At 38.9% G+C, this 25,306-nt stretch overlaps 1 protein-coding gene across 2 annotated transcripts in view; it reads right to left on the bottom strand.

The window, feature by feature from the left end:
* The window catches only part of sox6 (SRY-box transcription factor 6), a 125,797-nt gene extending 105,231 nt beyond the window's left edge, over positions 1–20,566 (bottom strand). For both annotated transcript variants that reach the window (XM_030722782.1, XM_030722791.1), the window contains exons 1-2: positions 20,224–20,566; positions 1,233–1,303 (exon numbers count right to left, since the gene is read on the bottom strand). The gene's annotated coding sequence lies outside the window, so the exon portion shown is untranslated. The remainder of the gene's footprint in view (positions 1–1,232; positions 1,304–20,223) is intronic.
* Between the last annotated feature and the right edge of the window lie 4,740 nt (positions 20,567–25,306).

Raw genomic sequence — 25,306 nt, 5'->3', positions numbered from 1 at the left:
ACTAAGTTCCTCGCCTTTATTTGTTTAATATCTAAGATACATTTTTATTAGAAAACCTGCACGAGCAGTAGCTGCACAAAGGTTGTTAAAGTAATATCATATCGATGCGAAAAGAACTGTGGTGTTTCTGTTTTTTTAAGCAAAATGCCACATTTCATAGAAACTGTCTTACTATATTGCTTTGAAGATTGTCACATAAACCCATTTTAAATTCATATTTTGGTATAAAAGCAGAGTTATACAATGCTTGATCTGTGACTCTGACCTGCTTTAAACATGGAAGTGATACTGCTTTGGTATAAAGGATGGATGTGTCTCTTTGGTACCTAGAGGATTAGCATTCATTTGTTGTATATGTATTATGGGATTATCCATCATAATCTCACCCTCTTCTTTTACATGTCAGAGATATTTAACGAGGATTTTTAGTGGAATGTAAGTCGTGTGTGAACGTGTTATAACGGGACAGAAAACAGGTTACATTATTCCAAATAATTTTAATTGAATTAGAAAAGCTACAGCCTTGTCAAAGAAATATATTCATAATAGGCTGGCATATATCTAGTGGTCTAGCAGTGATAGCAAACAGTACAGTGCAAATGTTGACAGTTATGGATGTTAAAAACCTCTCCTATATGTATATTTGTACAATTTTAGGAACTGCTGTCAAGATCAGAAAAAATTTTTAGATATAAATTATATAAATATGTTTACAAAATACAATATTACTCACATCACACAATATCACCCAGTATTACTGTGAAGGTGGATTTAGCTACTGTGTGTGTGTGTGTGTGTGTGTGTGTGTGTGTGTGTGTGTGTGTGTGTGTGTGTGTGTGTGTGTGTGTGTGTGTGTCATAAGGTCTTTAAAATATTTACAGTTAATAAACAGCAGAAGATCTGATTTGACCATAAAAGTGCAAAACCCACACAAAGAAATTGGACATTAAGACACAAAAGCAAAACAACAGTGATGAAAAAAAAAAACATGAAAACAAATTCTGACTGACCACAAAACAATACTGAAGGAATATATGAGGCAAGAAAAATAAGTGTGCAAAGGTGTGTCAGTAGCTTTGCACCTATATAACTGTCTAATTGTGCATACATTGTGTGCCTACTCAATTGTCCACTTCATTTAATGCAGGTGTTCAGTGTGGGTGAAAGACAGCAGGGGTGTATGAGACATGTGTGCAAGACAGAAACAGCTGAACAGGCAAATTGATACTTACAAAAACTGAAAGACTCAATCCCCAGCTTCCAGCGATCACTGGTTGGTTGATTTTGAATTCATGTAAATAACCTGCAATATAATTTTCAAAAAACAGGGGAAAAAAAGCTATTTAGTTGTGTCCTTGTATGCAAAATATTGCATAACAGATTTTTTTTTTTTTTAAAGCAGGGGACTTAGAATATAAAATCAGCATGGGCCTTAGATAACTCTATTTACCTACATTAGAACAAACAGAGACAGAACAAGAGGAAGAAAATTGGGACCATATTGACTGTTGGCTGAGGGTCAGAGTTTCCACAGCTGAGCTAAAACAGCTTTGTTAGTGTCTGACCTCCAGTCTTGACAGCTGTTACCAATAGGAATCCATATTAGACAATGTTTAAAATCTACTTCTCTGCTACCTCATTATTCTGTCTTCAAGTCTGCAGATTCCACTAATCAACAGTTTTCATGTACGGCAATTGTTTTATTTAATTTAGCTTTCTTTCATCAAGCATTGCCTGCTAATGATTTATTTAGGGGCCATGCTAAGCTCATTTCAGCATGTCTGTTGAAGTGCTGCAACTTTAAGAGCTTTGTTAGAAGCTCTAGGATAGAATAAGTGCACAGATTGAGGCATCTGAGCCAACTCAAACTTAAATGTACCCACAGTTAAGACGTAATAGAGAGAGAACAAATATAGAGAGAAGACAATTCAGTGATGAGAGCATATACTTTGGGAGATGAAAAAGCTTGAAGCCCATTCGTGCTCATTTTCTCACATTATCTTGTTTTTAACAATAAGCCAAGATCTCATTACCAGCTTATTTATACAATTAGTCTGCCTCAACACCGCCAATTAAACAAGGCCAAGGGTTTTTTGAGGTCACGCTTAACTGATCTGTCACTAATTTGCTCTACAGCACCTCAGTCTTCTATTGCTGGGGCCAATAAGCCACCATCAACAAGACAGGATAAATATACTGACTACTGCTGCATTGTTGTCAAAGCACAGTACAGTCTGCTGCGTGGGAGGCTGGAGGGCTAGTAGAACGAGACAGATAAAGGCAAGAGTCGCAGACAGGTCTGTATGTGGTAGCCTTGAGGCTGGATGTAACAATGGCAGAGAGGGGACCCAGATGACCCCAGCTGAATGTAAAGCTGCAACATATGGCAATGTGCTGCTGCCACCATGAAGAAAATCAATTTTTACTCAGAGAAAAATCCTTTTCATATTATAACAAGGCCTATTTCTGATTATTATGATATAAATAATGACATAAGGTTCCTTATGACAGAAAATATCCGACAGGAATTCAGTGACGACAAACTCAAGAAATATTATTCTTGTCATGACTACGCTAGTTCACTGTTGTGAACTATGCTCCAGCTGCAAACACCCACTTCTGTATCCACACGTACACATTAAATTATATTAGTAGCTATTGAGTATAACTGCATCCATGCCCGCTGGATAAACCACATATTACATGGATGGTAATTCAATAAACAGTTTGTCTTTCTTTCTATTTGTCATTTGACTATAGGCTGAATTCCTGTTGTCTCTAAATAAAAGAAAGCTCTACTAATTACAGAGAGTAGATATTAACAAACCTTTGAATTCATAATTTGATGGTAATTGAGAACAATGGGGTAAATAATACATGGGGAACTGGGTTCTTTATTCATTGGTTATTTAAGCTAATTATTTGTGTGAGAGGGGGGGAATGAATTTATAATTGCAAATAATGAGTGAACCCAAATGATATTATAATGAAGCCAGTGCAGCAATCCCTGTGGTGTAATAAGAGTCGGTGTCAACTGGCCTATTGTAGAGGCATGTAACAGCTCTTTTCCTGCTGTGAATTACACCTACAGGCAGGAAACATAAAACAGGCGCTCTCCATTCCCAATTACAAAGATCACAGACTCAAACACAAACTCAAATTATTAGACTCACCACATTTTTATAAACCTTCAATACATTAAACTGTTTATTTGCATTCTTTTCAGTTAGATAAAGGAATTTTTGCAGCAAAAGAAAGAGATGCAAAGTAAATTAGGCCTTTTTAGACCACAATTGAACACTCAAAGTAAAGCACAAAGACTATTTTTCTGTTAAGAAATTTCACTGCATTGAAACCACTGGAGGTTTAGCTCATAGGTGGAAAAATCCAAACAGACTGATGCAGCTAACATCAAAAGGAACAAGCACAGAGAACTCTTTTGTCAGACAGTGGCCTTTTCTCCCTGTTTGGCATGAAACGGCTACCACACACACACACACACATACACACGCAATTATGCACACACACTTAAGTTACAATAAAAGTTTTCATATGCAAAGAAACAGCCATAAATTATCGCATATTTTTTTTACAGCACTGACATTTGCCAGTAACACACAAACACATATTTCAGAATCCGTATGGCCTCGATGAAACTGATGTGAAACAAAACTGAAAACTGTCCCTGATCCAAAATTTTCTGTAGCTCAGAAATCATGCATTTGCCCTGGACACAACAGGTTCAAATTTCAAGGTTAACCAATTAACTTGTACTAAAACCACCCGTTAGAACCTGCTGCTGAATCCTTGTACTGTATTACACATCACACGCACTGCACAACTGCTAAAATTGGGATTTGAGGTCAAGCCTTTTATGTGTTGTGGAGGAAAGCAGATTTTACTACCACAAGTCAGAAAGATTCACTTTTAAATCAACTGAACCTTTAAATTCGAGACATGTGTTTATGTATGGCAAGGGCTAAGCTTAATTTAATTTCCCTTATCCATAACAGAGAGCTGTGTTTTTGTAACCATCATGTGACAGTGGCTCAAGATCAATAGAAAACATCACCACAACTGTATACATCATAGGATAAAATATAGATGCCCTGACTTTGGGTTTTGATCTCTGTTAACTGTATATTACAGTAACACTGTGTGTGTGTGTGTGTGTGTGTGTGTGTGTGTGTGTGTGTGTGTGTGTGTGTGTGTGTGTGTGTATGTTACGTGTGCACATATGTACATTTCACCTTCCTGTAGCTGTGTGTGGATATGCATGAGCAAGCCAAAACTTCTGCTTCAACTTCTGTTTGGAATCCATCCAGATCTACAACATGTTAAAAAAATATATCCTCCCAATCCTCCGTTCCAAATCCTTACTCTCCTCTGTGTCCAAACACGCTAAAGTAGAAATTCTGCCGAGTTAGTTATTTTGACAATAGAGGTAATCTATGCCATCAGCAGGCTGCTCCCTACCTGGATGCAGTGTGGTTATCTCTGCAAATGCAGCAGCCACACAGTCAGTCAGGCTGGGGACTGCATGGGGGAGTTTGGGATGCATTGGGGTGAGGCTATAACAGTAGCTATCCCAGGGGAAATGGGGAAATGGGAGGAAGGGGAGGGTTGAGTGTTGAAGGCAAAGGTGTGAAGTGAAGAACATCCTGGCACAGAAATGGCTGATATAGTAAATGAACACCATTGAAGAGGATTGTCTATTAAATATCCACTCTCTTTCATAAAGTAGATTCTGTATGTACAGATGCATCTGTGAAATATGAAACAACGGCTTTTACGCAGTCAGAACATTACTTGTCAGGAAACACCTAAAGCTGAGGTTTATTCACTTCCTGCAGATGTGATTTATACAAAAAAATAAATAAATAAATGAAATTTTTTAAAAAAACTGGTGCTGTGATGTCAGAAAGACAAGGTGTATTTCTGAAAGAGATCTATCATATCACTGAGTAACTTGGAGTTTAAAATGTGGCCGGTCATATGCCAAACAGCTGTTTCATGCTCCAACACACCACACCACACCAAACTGTCACAACCTTACAAATCTCTCTTTTCTCTCTTTTTATCATTACCCTCTGTCTCTCTCAGACTTGCCCTTTTCTGTGTTACGTCAATCCTGTTTCTGATGCTGGACCAGACCAGACACTCACAAAATGTCTAGCACCAGTGCGTCAAGAACGACAAACCAGAGTGTCACTCCAGTTAAAATATCTTTGTCGAGAGTGAAACAGTGACCAGTATTTTGGCAGAGCTGAAATGCAATAATGTCAGATAAAGCTGTGAAGAAAAAAAAAAAAAAAATCACTCTCAAGCAACAGCTATTCTACCCAGAGGTTGTTAAAAGTAATACTCTGATACAGATACAGTGCTGTGGCTGAGCGAGGTTTTCATGTGCTGCTTGGCAAATACATTATCTGTCATTTCCTCAGCATCAAATAACAAGAATAAAAGTCTATTTACTGAGCAACTGGGTTGAGGCAGGGTGAAGGGAGAGAAACGACCAGCAAGTAAAATGTTTTCCTCTGCGGTGGACAGCATTCAGTCCCCAGTGCTCCTGCATGCGGGCGTGCAACCTATCAATTCTCTTTGATTTTCTTTCACATATTCTTTACTCCGAAGACTGTAAATACAGAAAACACAGAATAGGCTTGTCTTTTTGCACACTGATGAGGCCTCTTTTCTTAACTTCCGAGATGCGCTCACAAGCCCCCCTTTCCCTTTATTCTCCACTTTTCTTATTCGGTGTGGGGTTTTTGTTTTTGTGTATGCTGGGGGGCAGGGGCATGAAAACAAGTCTCTCTCTCTTTCTCTCCCAGGTAATGTGTTTATTTTCTTAGGTCCCATCTTCTAGTTTACTGCGTGGTGGTGTTTCTCCCCTCTTATCGCCTGGGCCTCGCGGGGCACTTTAGCCCCTCAAATCCTGTTCACCACATACTGGTTTTAGAATCTGTGAAATGAGTGCTAGAGAAGCGTGGCCACAATGTCTGCCTGTGTTGCTACTGGACTCAAATGGGCTTGGTGCTTTTTTTGTCCAGGGAGATGCATAAATGGAAGTTTTTAACACCTCAAAGGAGGCTGGGCCTTTGTGGAGCCACACTAGAGAAGCCTGCCAGTCTCCCGAGGAGGCAGACACACTGAGTGCTGCAAGACAAAGAGCTAGAGGAGAAGAATCAGCAGGGGCATCACTCTGCTTTGGGCACCAGCTACACACACATGCACACCCACATATATGGTTGCACTTACATACAGTACATAGCGCACATATGAACACATGCACTCACACAACTATAACAAAGGGTGGAATGATTTGTATCTGAACCGCCTAAAAAGAAAAAATAATAATCCAATGAAAAACTGATATTTTAACAGTTACTGTATATTTGAAATCTGAGAAATTAGCCAGCTATAAATTCTTCTCACACCGGCAGTGCAGCCTAGTTCCAGATAGAAAATCAAACAGCCTGTGGCAGTAATAATATTACAAAAATAACATGAATATAAATACTGTATTTCCACTAGTTAAAATCATCATACAGTGCTAACTGTAAATAGATTCATATGTGATTGTACAAACAGACACAATAAAAATATACAACCATCACAACACCATTTCCTACTTATTGATTTCAGCTCCACTGTTTGAAAATAATTTCCTCATTTCCATCCCAATTTTCCTTATTGAAATTCTTTTTTTATTCCCCGAATACAGCCAAACAGCTGGCATTTACAATCAGCCTTTATGCTGTTTGGATGTCTACAATAAGCATTTAGATGCAAATATCTCTGCCTTGTACAAAGGACTTGCAACTTCTGTCAGAAGCAACATAATCAACCTGCAATTGTCTCCTGGCTCCAAGTGGTTTCCAGTGACAAGGCCTAAGCCGTAAGCATCTGTATTCAAATGATTCCCTATTTCAGGCACAGTTTAGTGTGGATATTTTCCAGCAGTACTGCACTGAAAATCAATCACATGGTGAATTAAACCAGAAAGGAAACAACTGATCCATAAATGATCAGGTTACAACAAGGCATTGGTGTCCACAAATTATTCAGTGTTCTCCTTGTTCGAGGAGAAGCAGGGATGCACTATTTGATTGTGGTTCTTTTCCACCAATGACTTGTGTTACTGTCACACATTTTCGATTGGCAAAAGCAGGCTTAAGTTGGCGAACAGCTATTTTAGTAGTAAGCTCAGAACAATACAGGCAGACAACTTAAACTAAGGGCATGAGGGACATCTTTTCATCGTGTTACAGAGAGAAAAAACTGTGAAGGACTAGTCCATATTGAAAAAGCTGTATTTATTTATTATTAATACAAAGCAACACTTTACACTATATTGTGTAAAGGCCTTCCAAAAGTAGTTTTTAGTCTTTACACTTTAAATAATGCGGAGGAGACACAGAGTATTTAATTTACTTTAGAAAAAATACTTAAAACTTGGATCAGATTTAAAGGTCATGTAAATAAATAACAAAGCCTGTAAGTGTATGTGGCCGTGCAGTAACTTTCAACAATTAACATTATAACCTCTGTTTTTATTTACAGTTGAGGTCATTAGTTGTTTTGTTTTGTTTTTTTTTAAACCCACACGTAATAGCAACATTTGCAAATGCAAATGCGGTCCATTTAGGAGGAGGGAAAATGATCAGTTTGAGAATATTTCTGCCTTCTTAATCTTCTAAAGAGGGAAATGATTTAAAAGGAGGGCACAAATCTCCAGTGACATGTCAGGAACTGTAGGGCACTTCCCCCCACCCCCTTTCATTCTCCCTTTCTCATCTCACTCATGTCTGGCTCTTGCCCCCATCCCTATTTCTTTCTCCTTCTTATTTACCTCTCCCCCCCTTGTGGACTTGAAGAGGTGGAAGGGCCAGGAGTCAGTGACAGGGAACTGAGAGTAGGGCTCTACTGGGCTTGTCCCCTCAGAGGAAACAAATGTAGTGTTTGAGCCACTGATCACTGGTATAATTGAGTTTAACACTCCTTTTCTGGATTAAAAAAGGGCCTTTGAAATGAAAGGTCAAATTACCTCTACAGTCAGGCAATAAATAAGTCAAACAAGGTAAGAGGTTCCTGCCAGCATATGTTAGTGGCAAATTTAATTAGTGGGAAAACAGGAAGCTCTTCCATTTTATACTGAATTGTAAAAAGGCAGTGTCAGGGCCAGTTGTGCAGCAAAGAAATACAAATTATTAAAATTATCAATTAATCTAATCACTTTAAGGAAAACTTCACACAAAATCCATTTAGTTGACGTTATCTGTGCAACTGTATAAACACATAAACACCTTATGATCATGTGATGATACAGTTATGTGCATAACCAAATTACATGTGGAAAGTAATGGAGTCTGCATTAGATTCTTAGTTAGAATTGTTCTTCACACTCGCATGATTTTTTCACGATTATGTAAGACATCCTATAGGTCCATTGTTCATTGACTGCAGCACAAAGAAGGGAAATGGGCATAAAGTAAGGCTGCAGTCTGGACTGGAGGCAAACAAGGCACAGAACAAGGGAGAGAGAGAGAGAGAGAGAGAGAGAGAGAGAGAGAGAGAGAGAGAGAGAGAGAGAGGGAGAGAGAGAGGGAGACACCACTCCTCTACACCCAACTAGCTACAATGTGGCCTTTGTGACATAATGCACTCTGTACAGCGGATTGTGGAAAATAATCCAGAATTTACTGGTTTACATATCCAGCAATAACAACTGACATCACAACCTGTACCATATATTCCATGTTTCTGGACACTTTTCACATTTACTGGAGAATGAGGGGGGTAAGAAAAACATTGTCAGGCAGTTATTCCCATCATGTCCTGGGAGCCCATTACAGCATGGCACAAGCAATGGTAAAACTGAGAAAGTCAGCAAGCTGAGCCTACATGCAGGCAGAGGGCTGGGGAGCACTTAGGCTCACAGTACAAACCTGCTACACACTGTTAACTGCTGGAGAAAGATGTAGTTCAAACAAACACTTGGCACCTACAGATTATGTGTGTTTAAATTCTGGTAGCCATTAAGACTTAGTTTTTCAGTTCAAGCGGTTAGCTTCTGTGTGCTGCCGTCAGTGTTAGGCCCAACGCCTCGCAAAGCTCCTAAAAAGGAACAATGCAATGCAGAAAAAAAAAAGCAGGAGAAAGAGCCTCTTTTAATTATCTCTCCAGGTATTATTAACTTCACTCAGCCCAGCCCTGAATGTTAAAAGCACGACAGGTGGGTCGCAAGTAAAAAAAAAGTTTCTACTAGCACATGCTTCTCATTACTTCACTTCTCAACAAAAACTGACATTTCTCCAAGCAAAAGAGAGGGACCTCCACAGCCACTGCTCACCACAAATGACTTTTCAAGTGTACCTTACATTATAAATGAGTATACATTTTGAAGCTAGCACACGTTAAACATTCCAGTGGAAAAAAAAAAGGAAAATGTAAATATATTAAATCACATGTCCAAATGCGGAATATGTGCTGCGAGGTAAGTATGATCTATTTAATAAAAGAAAAACACTTTTCAGGATTATTTTTCTTTTAAACACAACTAGATTTCAATCGAATGAGCCAAGCACACTTACAGACTGGTTTCCACAACCTCTAGAAATTTGAGTTTAAATGTAGACTGAATAAAACATAATAACATAAATAAATGTGCTAAAATACATGACTTCCATCCAGCTAAAAAAAAAAAAAAAAATCCACAGCTCTACCATTTCAATATTCCAATTGCAAAAATAATATTTCCAAGGAACAGCCACAAAGAAAGTGTGTGTGTGTGTGTGTGTTGGTGTGTGTGTGTGTGTGTGTGTAGGCATGTGCTTGTCTCAGTGTGTAATGTGTATATGTATGTGTCAGTATATACGTGTGTGCATGCCTGTTCTCCACAACAGCCCTGCAAACGTGGTTTTGGGCAGAGTAAACGGTAAAATGTTGAAATTGGAAAAAATATTAGCCTTCTTTCTCTTGAATAGTAGAGAGATAAGCACCCTTTAGCAATGAAGCCAGTGGAGTTTAAGCTTATTATGAATACCTCTCGGAGCGCAGAAGCATGTACTGTAGAAATCAAAGGGAGTAATAGGCAGGTAAGCCAGTGTCATTTTAAGGAGGAAGTCAGTTGTGAAATTGTAAAATCGCAAGGCCCTGCTGACAATCTCCTGCCCTCTGAACACTCCCATAAATGATTTCTAATGGCAGTGGCTATCACATATTTGAAAAAGTTAGAAGTTTGTGAGGCGAAAAGAAAGAAAATCCAATGCTAATCTCTCCATTGATGGAGACTAATAATAATAAGACCATTTATCTCTTTGATTAAACAGCACATACTCTGAAGCTTACAAGAATGTGTGATTCTTTGCGATTGCCCTGAGCTTCCCAAAGCAGACCCCGCTTTGCAGAACATTCCTTATGGTTTCATGTTCAATTGGCTGTGAAAGTCCACTCTTACATGCTGGACTGAAACCATAAAAAAGGTAACGTTCACATTTTGTTTTGTTTTTAGCAATGTTTGTGGTACCAGAGCTGCTCGGCGTCATTTTCTTTTATAATTTCTACATGAAAGAAGAGAAAAACATCAGCTGGTTTTAGTACAATATTTGTTGGTGCATTTTTACCTAATAGCTTAAGTTGTAAAGCTCTTCTACTGAGATCTGTGGTAAAGATGATATCATAACATGACTGCTCTGAGGCAGCGTGGACTCTGCAGTGCTTACATATTCTGCAAAGGCACACACAAACACACACATAGAACACCCACAGGCTAATACATACTATGTTTTTTCTCCTCTGAATATTCATCCATGTTTCCACATCATCTGCAGGTCTTCTAATCACAGTCACTTCCCCTTTAATCACAGTGCTCTAATTAGGTCCTAATAAACCATTTTGCCATCCTCTTGGAGCGCCTCTGTGTCACTCACACATCAAACCATGAAATACTATATTAAGGGGCTGTCAACCTCAAAGGAAAGCTCCTCCAGCAGCAGTGATACAGATACTGCAGGCACACCCTCTTACACTAATTGAAATTATCGAAAGCTCTGCTTACATGTGACACTTGGCCATGTCTGAAACCATAGGCTGAAGTACAGCCGGCAGAAGCATGACGGTCGTGCCAGCGCTGAGGCTCTACTGGTTTCTCTGATGTCGGATAATTGTTTAAACCTGAGTGGATATGGCACAGGGCCTCATGCTGTTTGTTCTGCCAAGAGAGTACAGAAAAAAAAATGTTCTCACTAGCACTTTGCTCCTCTGTTTCTTCTATTCTGACTCAGTCCAGAATGGGCTTCAAGGAAAGCCTCATGATTCCATGTTCATCTTGGAGAACCAGTGTTGGGGATGATGATCACTGACCACAAGTTGATAATGATGACTGTTTAATTAGAAGCCTTTCTTTGGCCTGGCCACAACCCAAACTCCTCCACCCTGCAGATGGTAACCAATAAATTTAGCTTTGCTGAAGATGAGGAGGAACATTGTACCTCCCTAATCTACCCCACCCCTAACCAAGGACACAAAGCCTTTCTCTTTACTAACACAAAAACTCAACCATAGCTATACTGAACAAGGAAACTTCTGACTACATTGGTGAAGTCTAACTGTGTCTTGCAGTCTGTGCCCATATACATCTAATTCTCGAGTGGTAATGTTTTTACAGGCTGTCAAATATGATTTTTATATATTCTTTTTAATTCATCTTTTTCTTTTTCTGGTCAATGTAACGTTTGTCATTTGTAACATCCTCGTAACATGTAACATCCTCTTCTCGTAACTAAAGCACAATTTCATTTTTATGTTTATGTTTAAGAAAAACTAACGAGTACCTGGTTACAGTTACGTAAAAGCTGTGCTCGCTGTAAGTACATTATGGGTATGTTGAGAAAGTAGGAACCTCTTTAGGGTTTGCAGAAATACTGCGACCATGCAAGTATGAAATGTCAACTTGAATCTTGCTGGGGTTCAAACTCCAGTTGCCACAGAAGACCTCATATGCCTGGCCATCCACTCTGCCCTCCTCCACATGAGCTGACATGCAAGAGCATAATTCTGCAAACAGCCTTTGACAGTGAACGTAAACTGCAGTTGCAAATTAGACACATATTGTAATGTGTAGGAGGGAGGATTTGAAGGGCAAGCAATATTGGAGTAAAAGCATAATGCATCTCTTTTTTTAAAAAGTTGAATGTTTTACACACAATCCTGTCTTGTGGGAAAAAAAAGAATAAGTGTTGACATTCCTTCCCGTCCCATCCCTCTATGTCCTTACCCACCTCCTGTCAATCATCTTGCTTCACGCAGGCCTCCTCCCAGAGACTTCTACGATCGTATGCCTGGCAGAAACACCACTCTGTGTTTTGTGTGTGTGTGTGTGTGTATTGTATGTGGGCGGGTGGCGTGTGCCAAAGTGGCTATCCCGTAAGATTTTCAAAGACGCTCATGGGAAACTTTCTACATGGGCCAAACCCCAGTCTTTCTCTGTCATTTCAGCAGATTTCTCCTTTTTTAGTACCATTCATGAAATGGGAGATTGTCACAGATGGTACTCTCTCTGATTTTATTCTTCAAGCTCTGACTTAGCCTTTTGTTGGTTCTCATTGCTAGAACTGCACTTTGCTTATAAACGTACAGCTGAGCCAATCAGAGGTTTCTTGTGCAATTTAAGACTGGGTAAAATGTTTCCACTGCCTCCAACAGTTGTTTCTAAAGTATGAATGGATCTTCAAAGAACAAGCAGATGGTTGTTAATTCAAATTTGGTTTTAGACGAAAGTTCATATTTTCCAGCATCCGTGTTTCAGTTATGGTTCTATAACAGCACAAGTCGTCAGAGTGACGGATAAAATTATTCCAGTCATTTGGAAACAAATAAAAGCTGCTTTTTGATGGCACAATGGCACATACTCGTAGACTCAAATAGGGACACTACATGTTATCAGCCACCTTGAAAACGCAAAATTGTGGGCAAAAAAAATCAACTTCTTAGACTGAAGAAGACCAAGTTTAATCTACTTATTTAACATCAGATCTGCGGTTCAGATCATTATTTGTGCAGTTTTTAGTCTCAGGAATTCTCCGGGGGCTAACAAAGACAGACAGAGACCAAGAGAAGACTGCGGTTGAGTCTGCTGAAGCCATTTTCTCATAATGCACATTAAGCACAAAGATCTGTAACACATCCAAGTTAGTGCATAAAGAAATTATTCAGAAAGGAAACAAAAGACCTGGGCAAGAAGAGATGCTATGGTTAAACTCATCAGAATTTTAGCCACAAGACCCTTTCCATTTATTCCCCCACCCGCCCTCTTTGTCACTTTGATTTATTTTTGGCTTCGTAGATTAGTGTTTTCCCTGGGAGAAACTGTTGGGAATATGATTTCTGGCCCAATACATCCTTTCTTTTCCATAGCTTCCTCGCCTGTTTTAGATGTCACAGTAGCTGCTCCATGATGCAAGCGGTTGATCAGTGTTTGTTTCCACCCAAGACGGATAACACACAATATCTGGAAAGCTTAAAATTCTGCAGCAGCAAAGACAAATGTAGTTTTTTTATAAAGGCCTGACTTTAAAGAAAATAATGAACTCTACAGGTGGCATTTGTGTAATAACATATTAAGGGCTTTGCAGATTAATTCTGGTCTTTGTTATTGCATTTACTGTGCACACACAATGATAAATCATATATCTCAACCGGCGCTCCACTTTTAGGAATCCAAGTTAGGGATTATGACAAAAGTGATCATTATTTTCACTTAGCTTCAGTGCATGGTAAAGAAAACAACAGAGAAGTATGTGCATATGCATCAACACTATGTACGAGCACGCGTGCAAATATGCACACAGAAACAATCGTGTGCAAAAAATAAATATATATTGCTCCCAGAACCCTTAATGCTGCACCGTAGAATAATGAAGCCAAATTGGCTGGCTTAGACACAACTGTGAGGCATATTTTACATCTCATGTCAGATCAAGCTGGCAGACGCCAAGTCGAGCTATTAAACTCCACCAATTGGATAATGCCTAATTGTTCGGCTTTAAAGGACCGTTGAGACCTGCTTAACTTGGATACAAAAATAACTACTGCCTTCTGAGACTACAGAGTGCATGAAACATTGTAAAAACATTAATACTTGATTAAACTGGAAAAATTATTTCAACCCTAAATGTTGAAGTGCTTGACACATGCTACAGTGTGGGTATTCGTGACAAATCAGAAATTCGAATATGTGCTATATGCCATAATTGCATAGCTTCTTCCTTAATACAGTGAGGTTTTTATGGCATTCTCTCACAGTATATTTACACGAAAACTCTTAGTGTCACAGCTGCCCGTGCTGGCTCAAGTTGTTTTCATGGAGTGTTTTAATGCTTCCTCCAAGGCAGTAGCTTGCCCATGGGATGGCCTGATCCAAACACAATGGGGGGAATCACAAGGAAAAGGCTTGTTGTGACGCTTTTGTGTGCGAGCAGCGCAAAAGCCCACATTACACTAATCTCTTTTCCCTTGTTCACTCACAAGACACAATCTCAGGTCTTCAGAGCTTCTCCAGTTCTAGCAGGCAGAAATCACTTGGGGCAAAAGATCACAGCTTCTTCTTCTTCTTCTTCTTTTTTGATTAGTCCCAGTATGCTGCAGCAAGGTCACTAATACGCACACATATGTAGACCGTATATCTATCTATCTGTTAAAAGCAGATGCGCTGACAAATGAGCAGATTTTCTCTGTGGCCGAAATTAAAGTTTAGCACAACCACAGTCAGTAAAAGCTACTGAGTCAAAATAATAATTAATGCATGACTTTTTCAGACTGTAGCTAACAAAATGGTTGCCACAAAAACAGGGAGAAAGAAACTTTTTTTTGGTACCCAAACAGCAGCATAAAAATGAAAGAAAAAAAAAACAAAAACACGAGGCCAACATTAGTGTTTTTTAAAATGCAGCTTCAACCACCTGCACTCTTTTTTTCTGCACAACCTGACAGTTCTCAGCCTTGGTCTGTATGCCGTTTGCGCAAGTGTACTAATGCCTATGCCCCTGTGTGTGAGAGAGATAGTGTGTGTGTGTGTGTGTGTGTGTGTGTGTGTGCGCGCACGCGCGCACGCACACAGGGACTCCAAACTCCACCACATTTTAATTACTGCCCGGCTGCACTGTGTTCCTCTTTGATATGGAAATTGAGGCAACCATCTTCACACAGACACTGTACAAATCTTCATCTGATTCATAATAAACAATGAGCCCGGCTAATTCCTCCACCTGATTACAGTCCCAGACCTGTGTCAGAGAAATGCGGCCACCAACTCCCTTCCAATTAATTCTACATATTAATAGGTGATTAAAAAAAAAAAAATCAACAAAGACTACTTACCATAGCCTAGACTGTTGCATTTTGAAGTCAAACTTAATTATGCGCAACTATGCTATGGACTGAAAAAAAATGTCCAATTATTTTGAGAAAAACATATTCAGTGGGAGAGTGAATGATACAGATCAAAATGGGCCACTTACGTTACTTGTGCAATTATACAGTTCCTGTGATGATACACATATTTAGATTTTTTTTTTTTCATCTATAATCCTGTAATGTCAGCACTACTGTTCACTCACAGCAGCCAGGGGGACACACAGATCTAACAGAGCAGAGGAAAAAAAACTGCTGCTGCCTTTGTTGATGTTCACTAAGTGTTGGCGCATATATGTGCTATTACTTTCCAAATAAAAAAAAATAAAACATACAATAAAGTTGAATCTTTGACATTAAAGGAACCTGTGTTCGAAGAAAAAAACATAATGCTTTAAAAAAAAAAAAAAACTCTCAGAGTCAGATTGAGGCAAAATAACGGCCAAAGCTGGATGAAATTCAAACTGAGGAACCTTAAGATGCTTTTTCAAACAGCTGGAGTATTGCACTCGCTCCCATCTATCTGCCTGGCTCCACATTATCAGAGCTTTTCATTTAAGAGGGCGCTTTCATGGAGGTGATACCCCACTGTCTGCTCTTTGTGGCTCTGCTGACCCTTAATTGTATTTTCGCCTATGAGAGGTGACAATTTTCCAGAGAAGAGGCATAATTAATTTAGTGACATTAATTAGTGACATGTTACTAACTTGTCAGAAACTTCTTGTTGAAGGGTAAAATTACCAAAGGAAAATGCTTCGAGTTTTTGAGCATTGTTGGAATATTCTGCAGCAAATTAGATAACACTTAAAAAGACAGATGTCACAACATGTGCTGCCACATTTATCAACTCCTGCCGTCCTTCAACGTTCTCTCCCCCTCTCGCCTCTGCCTTTACCAAACCTGCTGTTCTTTACCTCCTCTTATCTTGTTTATCATTAGGTCTCAGCTACCACCACAAACACAGGGACACTAGTACCTGTGGACCCCTCAGCCACCTTTTGCTTCTATAGCTTCCCCTCTCCCAGACCACACTCTACTCACGACATGTCACTTGGAATAAAATAGCTGTCTTCCTGAAAAAAAGAGAGAAAAAAATGGAAGGACAAGTCTCCAAGGTCTCAGTTATGATGTCTGTGTTTGGAGAAAAGTAGTGACTTTTTGGATTTTGGTGTTTAAAATCACAATCAAAAATAGTTTTATCTGTTACAAGAGTGAAGACATTCTTGCAGAGTATCTGTGAGATGGAAAGTATCACACATACATGCAGGCATACCAAGGTATAAAGGGACTCTCTCTCCCTCGCACTGTCTCTCTCTCTCTCTCTCTCTCTCTCTCTCTCTCTCGCTCACACACACACACACACACACAGACACACACACACAGTGGATTAATAACAATATAACAAGAACAATTTTAAAGAAATGGAAAATGAAAGGGCTCAAAAAGAGTGGTGCCACCTCATTACAACATTTTATGAAATAATCTGCATGCAATGCTGCACATATTGTGCACATATTGTGGCAAAAATATTATTTGTGTTCCCAATAAAGAGATATGTCGCTGTGAGTGCATTTTATTTGCCTTCTGCGCGTGTCAAATCAGCTTATCATGAGTGGAATTGGTTGTAATATCATTAAAGAATTCAGTTTGGCAAGGGAACACACTCCGAGTAAGACTGTTAGCAGAAGAGCAAGGCCGTAAAACGAAACCTACACACACCCGCACATTCATTTGCATGAGTGTGTGGCTTGAAGTTAAATAACTGTTTTTTAAGCATTAAAATAAAATAACACGGCTAAGATAGATCACCACTGACGCGGGGACTTTTTCTATTTTTTTCCCCCTTTTACAGTTATGTCAAATGTACCCTCTGTGTTAACAGAATCGAGCATTAATAATCAGGTAATCACATATATGAGCAAGGCATTAATATTCACATTATCACATGAAGCACATTTCTTTCTGCGCCCTCTCCTCTCCCTCCTTCCCTCTCACTCGCTCCCTCTTTTTCTTTGATCCCACCAATTGCTGGCACAAGAGCTTTAAAAAAATTCCTACCTGTATATAAGGACAGTAAAAGGTTGGATTTTTATATTCAGTTTGTGGCTTTTAGTCTAAACTAATTTTAAGATGGCCTCATGATTCCTCTTCTGCTCATTAAAACAAATATAAATTATATATATATATATATATATATATATATATATATATATATATATATATATATATATATATATATATATATATATAAAAGATTTTCACCAGCTCTTGCAATACTGGAGACACTGGACATGGACAGAGCAGCAGGATGATTTTAGATCAACTGAGAGAGGACGCTTTCACCCTTTATGCCAAACTGTAAGTCCTGAAAAACTTTGAACCTACTGGCACATCAGCACCAGCGACTCTACATCTTATGCTGAGTCCAGGTGAGAAATGCTGCCTTATTTCTCAGTCTTGCAAAAAGCTCAACTCACCCGCAGATAAGTCCTTGAAAGTACAGAAAATGAGCAAGGCCAGACAACATGTCATATGATTTTATTGCCTTATCTATCTATTTTATATATATATATATATATATATATATATATATATATATATATATATATATATATATATATATATATATATATATATATATATATATATATATATATATATATATATATATATAATTTTTTTTTCTCCCAAGTGATCACACTGCCAAAATTAGTTACACTTCACGTTTCTCCGATTACAATAACGCACATTTGAGCTCCATGTACCGATTGTAGAGGACCGTATAAAGGAAGAAGGTCATTAATTAAGTTGCCGGTAGTTCTCATGTGGAAAAATAAGTGAGAAAGGTTCAATAAAAGCCAGCGCGGCTGGCATCAAAGAGCTCTAATGCCGCTTTTCACTCTTCCCTCTCTCGCTCTTTTGCTGAGCGACACGCTGAGCTGCACAAGCCGTCAGACACAAACTCTTACAGACACAGAGCCGAGTGTCCCTGTATAGCAATCAGGACAATGTGCTGAATGGGCAGTCTAATTATAAATGTGCCATTTAGACTTGCATTTGGTCTCCAGAACCGCCTTACCTTATGAGGAAACCTGCGTAAACAGCTACAGTAAGGGCAACTGTTCAAAACAAAATGCCACACGGACTGAAAACTTTACTTGGACTGCTGAGTGTTCTTGGTACCCTGAAAAATTGCGTGGGCTATTTCTGTTTGAGGACTTAAAAAAATACTAAATACCGGAGTTAATTACAGTCTCATTAATTAGCCACAGGTGTGTCGTTTGTGTGAATGAAAAAGGTACGTGCTCGGTGCTGAATAAACAGAAGAAAAGCCTTTCAGCTGTAATAAACAAATAAAAAGTTTAAACTTTTGTCATAGTGGATTCCCTTCTTATTAAAATGTTATTAGAAGTCCCGCAGCAGCCTCGGGGGGGCTGTTTTCTGTACCCTGAGAGTGTGTCTGATTTTGGAAAACATCTTAAAAATGAGGGGCCGTCTCCGCGCTCCACACGCTTATCTTTAAGAGATATTTTCGGAAATCCTCGATTTATGATGAATCTGCAAAACTATTTGACGTGTGTGCAAAATAAATATTTCCCAGTGAACACTATGTGCGAAATTTAAGTGCTTTCACTATACAAAAATGAGCAAAGTTTGGCATCTAAAAATATCGAAACAAACATTTTAAGTTGAAAGACCTGACTATTAATTATTGGAACTGTCTTGCGGCAACAAATGCGCAAAAGGCGAGAAAACAACCCCTAACAGACACATGTACAGTTCTCACAAGAGAACTTTGTTCAGCCCGGGAGAGAAGAGCTCCAGAGATTTGGGCTTAAATGGAAAACTGGCTGTTCGAGTACATCTTCTCTAAATGGACAAGCCCTGCGATTGTTCAATTTAATTTATGGCTTATGCATTCTTTTGGGGTCAATTCCCCTGACCCCCGGAGAAAGTTAAGGAAGAGCAAATTCCCAGGCTACAACGGCTTCGTGAAGCTCTGAGGTTTCTGACAGAATAAAAAGAGACAAATATCTACAGGCAACAGAAATCCTGGATGCACGAGGGTATAATGAGACATCAGCGAAAGGTTCAAATAAACTTGTCCACCTCACTTGTAGACAGGAAACCTACCAGGGCGCACGTCACTGTCAATGAACGGTACCGCTCTGTGGACAGAAGGGAAACTGCCACCAGCAGAACAAAGTTACGGGACACTGTAAACACGCACATCAAGGCGCCGCCAACCTTTAAATATTTAATAGCTGATTAAGAATCAATACTCAGAGATGATAGTTAGTTGAAATGTTATCGCTGGCAGCAGTCGGGGTTGGTCTAAGCGCTGCAGTTTACACTGTGCAGCTTGTGTCCGCTCGCACGCTCCCCGCTGCTGAAATATAGAAGAAAAAGATGATTTCAAACCTGCAAACGATGAATCAGGCTGTTGTGGAGTTTACTTGTGATAAAGTTACGTTTCTGATTACGAGGTGCACCGGAGCCACTTCGAGCCAGCACTTCACGCGCCACTCTCTTCTCGCTCGTACTTGGCTTGTTTGGGTGAAAGCGACGCGTCAGACAGTCTCGAGAATTAAAGTTTTGACATCCTTCTGGTGGCATAATTTTCTAATCGGAGTATGCTTTACAAACAGGTTACTTTGTTTTAAAAAAATTAGTTTTAAAGCAAAACGCGTGCGCGGTGCCCGATCGCTGCGCTGACAGCGCGCTCGCCTTTTAGGAATCAGCAATTAAACACAAGGTGGAAATATAAGGAGAAGGAGGCATATTGAAAAGTAGAGAAAACGTGTTGTTTACCTTGTTGATGTGTGCCGTGCTGATGATTGCCTACTTTTGCGTCCTTTCCCGTGCGCAAAGAACAGCAACTAGACTCGGCTAGACTTGATAGAAAATGATCACCGAGCTATCTGTTGAGCGAAAACTTAAGTCTGCTCACACGGGGCCATAGGAGGGGATCCCGTCCACTCTCTGTGAAGTTCAGTTGTACAAAACTACAAGTACCTTTTGTTACTCGTCTATCTGGTCTTTATCTCTCTCTCACACACACTCAGACAAGAGAAGACGATGGCTAGAGCTGCTGTCAATCTTGGCAATCAATGCGCGCAGCCATGTCGCAAGTATTCAAAGCATTTCCCGTCGTGCAACATCAGAAAGTGAGTGGCCAGGGCATTGATCTGAGGAAGGCAAAGAGGCAGGACTCCCCCTCCTCCTCCCAGACAAGAGATACGGGAGAGAGAGAGAGAGAGAGAGAGAGAGAGAGAGAGAGAGAGAGAGAGAGAGAGAGAGAGAGAGAGGTGGCGAAATAAAAGTGGAGACAGGGAGGATGGTTGTTAGCCTACTGCCCGCTTTTAGTAAGTTTAATAAGCTTACTTATATTAGCATCACTTACAAGCTACACAACAACTGAAAAGTTAAGGGCGACCTTTCCACCCCAGAGTCGCTGCACTTTCACTTCAGTGACACTTTTTTTTCATTTGTGTTGTTAGGAAACAAGTAATTCAGCGACCACCCCCACTTCAGTGAAAGTTTATTATTTTCATTACTATTATTTCTTCAGAGGAAAATGCGAGGATAGGTGATGAGGACAGGTGAGCGGAACGCTGTAAGGGGCGTTTTCTTGACCTTGATTAAGTTTTGTGATACAGCAGCATGTGTTTGTATTATTTTAATCACCATTTAAAATATACCAGCAATAGATTCCGTTTTCTTTATGCCTTTTTAAAAAAATGGTGTCATATATGCAGTTTTGATTTTCACGCCATCCAGAAGGCTCCAGCATCTTCTTCAGATTATTGCAAATTTAATTGGTTGGATCTCACGTTATGTATTTTAGGGTTTTTTCTTCTTTCTTTTGTTTTTGTGTAGATTTGAAAATTATTATCATTCACCATATGCAGACGTCTTATCACGACATATATTTATTGCAAAATAAATGAATGATTATATTTTGATGTCAAAAATAAAACACTTGCAGTTACGACTGGTAGTCATGCTATTTAAATTTACAGAGCAATTTCAGAATTTTTATACACATATATTATTGTGTAAATAATAATAATAATAAAAAAAAAGCATGTTTTTATATTGAGCACCTTAACGTTAGAAAATTGTAGAAAATTGTTCCCGGCATTACATTTAACTTTTACTTTCATACACTAATACATTTTTCTGTAGTTTTAGTTTATCTGTTGTGACGTTTTAAACACAGAAGCTAAAAATAAAATAATCATTACGTAGCATCGGCACGTTGATGCAGAGCCACTGATTACCAGGGTGGACAGGTGTCAATTTAAATACGTGATGTCAAATTTTAAAACAGAATCAGCAAACGATTATAGACTGGCGACTGGCACCTTACAGGCTAAGATCACTTGCAATAACACAAGATTTTACAAAGAGGCGTTTATCTCTCATGAACAGAGCATGTGTTTTAGATAATCAGCTGGCTTTGGAGGAGGCCCACAGCTATCATTCAAAAGGAATCTCGATAGAAACGTGCACATTTTTTTTTTTTAAAGAGATAAGTGACAGGAAAGTTCTAGCTATAAAACATCAGCAACATTTTGTGACGAGCAGAGAAAGCGAGAGAGAGAGCGAGAGAGAGAAAAGGCAGAAGTACGTGAGTTAACATGCCATAAATGTAACACAATAGAAATGAGAAAGTTACTTACAAAGAGAGGAGACAGCAGGAAAAAATTCTGATTGTTAACTGTAGAATGACATGAGCTGAGCTGAAAGAAGGAGGGGAGGCAGAGAAAGAGAGACAGAGATAGAGAGAGAGGGGGAGAGAGAGAGAGGGGGAGAGAGAGAGAGAGAGAGAGGGGGGGGGGGAGAGATAGAGAGAGAGGGGGAGAGAGAGAATACACAAGCGCAACTTCGCGACAGATCCGAGACCTGAGCGTCTGACTTCCCTTTTCTTTCTGTTCCAGGTGAAGTAAAGCACATCACATCTACATCAAAGAACTTCAAAATTCTCCTGTGCGCGTCCGCGTTACAGTGCGTAAATGCATTTCTCTGTTGAATCTCCAAAACACCAGGAGCCTGTAAGTTAAGTATCAACTTATTTTTCGGCTGTGTCTAAGTTTACATTTCTCCACAAAGAAAGAAAGAAAGATTTACCTTTAACAATGAAACTTTTCAGTTGTGACAGCGCCTCTTGCTAAACTATAAGAATCTGATACCCATCAACAAATTTAATATATGAAAACTCATACAGAGTGAAAAATTTTGTATAATAAAATTGCATATGATCCTATGAGAGTCTGACACTGTGTTTTTCAGATGTATACATGATAATTCTATGTTGTGTTTGCTGTTAGTGTACTCTCTTTAAGGAGCGGAGTTTCACCGCCAACACCGGAACGTGTGTTGGATGAGTCTCATGCGCCACCTATTGGACACTGTGTGAAGCTGACCTGCAAAAAAAAGAAAAAAAAAGAAAGAAAGAAAGAAAAGAAATCACACCTGGAAAAGGGACAATCAATGCATGTAGGACAAAACCTTAAATTTTATTTTATTGTATTTTCTTTTTAAGTTGAACATAAAATTTTCGTTTGGTTAACAGGGAACATAGCTGGTGCACTTTCATTTCAAAGATCACATCTTAGCAGTAAAATAATTTCCTTCAAACTACTTTTAAGGAAATCTGAAATAAATCAATTTACACACAAACAGGTTGTCTTTGTGAGTTCAAACAACACTGCAGAGTACAACAGCGTTACCACTGAATTCCATTGTTGTTTCCTTCAAAAGTGACACTCTGAGTCTGTCAGTAGAAAAAATATAGGTGTAAAATGTATGAGTCATTACATTTGTTTAACATGGTATTTATTTCCAGACTTTGCTCTGATGATTGTGCACAAGCTGAACAGGTGCCAGCAAGTGCCAGATAGTTCTCTAAACACAAATATAGGCTACTATTTTTACAGAGGTGACTGTAATGGCTTCCTCTTTATAGCTCAGATGGTAGTGCATGAAGCCTGCACGAAGAGCAAAAGACAGTCCAACTTGTTGGGGGGTAAGGCAGACACATTTGCATACCCTGTGAGTCTTTGATGCATCTTGAAATTCAAGTCTAGCCCATAAATATTTGAAAAGGAGAGTGCATGAAAATCAACATTTTTGTTACATTAAATTAACATGTGTTCTTCTCCTGTTCTGCATGGTTAATTAGAGAACACCATTCAGTCAGTGAGTGAGGATGGGGGGGGGGGGGGGGGGGGGGGCTGCTTTGATTACACTGCAACCAGAGGAGGTTTCAAAGGTGTGCAGCTGATTCATGCTTAGGAATACAGTCATTAGTATCTCAATGAGTACCTATAATTATCTAAATTCCAAAAGAAGAAGATTTTAAAAGTTCTACTTTAAACCTTTTACTTTAATTCTAAAGCAGTTTAGGGAGATCTGTCTCTGGACACAGGATCTCCTTTGATATGCAGCAGTTTATTTTAACCCCAGATTTATAAGCAGTACACACACAATAAGTATTTAAAGTACACTTTGTTGCAGTTATATGTAGCTACACAGCAATTTCAAGTATTTACTGATGTCCAGTTTAATATCTACACCCATAACAGGTCTGTAAATGGCTAATATTTGTTTGATAACTGTGTATATAGGCCTACTTTCAGACCCAGCTGTGGTAATATACAATGATTTCTTTAATATTTTCTTTTGTGTGTTAGAAAGTGATCAAGGCTGCTAAAACCACATTAAAATATATTTACCTTCATATAATCCTAATCCAGCCTAAATTTAGAAATGTGCAGGTGCACAGACATGCCTTTGCGTTTCATTTTTATGCAGTTACAAGACGTTTGCAAGCATTAGTGAATGCATCAGTGTTTCCCTTTAATTTGCCCCATGACAAGGGAAGTGAGGTGGTCCAGGTAAAAAAGTAAATATAATACAGTAATATTAATACAGGATATATTGATCTTATGTAGAAACATTGTATGCGCCATGAAGTGTAAGTGTAAATGTGTAACCTACTGCTAGAAGACTGTCAGTAACTTCTGAGAAGACCCTTGCCTACTACCAGTAAGTAAGTAAAATGTTTTTATAGCATTTTTCACAGATAAAAATCACAAAATGTTTCACAATAAAACACAAGAAATAAACAAGTAGCGAGACCATCACTCCCACAGTTAAAACCACCGACGCGGTTCAGTTGTAAACGACTAATGTCCGCACAACCAACATAGCTCGCTGAATGCCAGCTATCGCAATTAACTCAAACACTATTTGCATACATGCAAATGATCTCTCTCCCAACTGGACTTGCAACGTGGGATGCTCTGTTCTCATTAGTTGACCCAAATCTCTTCCTTGTAACTCTGGATTTCATCAAAGTTTAGTCAGGATCTAATATTTCCTTTCAAGTTAACAGCGAATCCCTGATAAATCATGTTGAAATAAGGAGTGCAACATGCCAGTTCTAATGATGTAGTTATGAGCGAAATCATCAAGCTGCCTGTGCCAACAATGCTGCAAATGTACACATACAACAAATATAAGCTCATGTATCAGTGATATATGGTATTCTATATTTAAAGTACTTCTGAGCTCATTTACCTGCACTCTCTTGTTTAAGGTACAGTCAGAAATCTGGATATGGATTTTATGCGAGGTTATAATATTTATGTGTAATTACCCAGAAGAATGATGTTTTTTCTTCTGCAAAAAAAATACAACTATTATGTCTTTCAGTAAAACACACTGTAACACAAGCAGCAAAGTGAATGTCTTTGCATTGCATTCATATTATGCCCACAGATTACGAAAAAAAAAAAAGGTTACATGTTGTGATTCTTTTGTTACGTAGAGCTGGAGATATAAGATGCACAGCCTTCTCAGTGAATGCAGTAAATTAAACTCATTT

This window comes from Archocentrus centrarchus, chromosome 3, assembly GCF_007364275.1.
Source record: "Archocentrus centrarchus isolate MPI-CPG fArcCen1 chromosome 3, fArcCen1, whole genome shotgun sequence".
Classification (NCBI taxonomy): Eukaryota; Metazoa; Chordata; class Actinopteri; order Cichliformes; family Cichlidae; genus Archocentrus; species Archocentrus centrarchus.
This window is presented reverse-complemented; position numbering and strand designations above follow the sequence as displayed.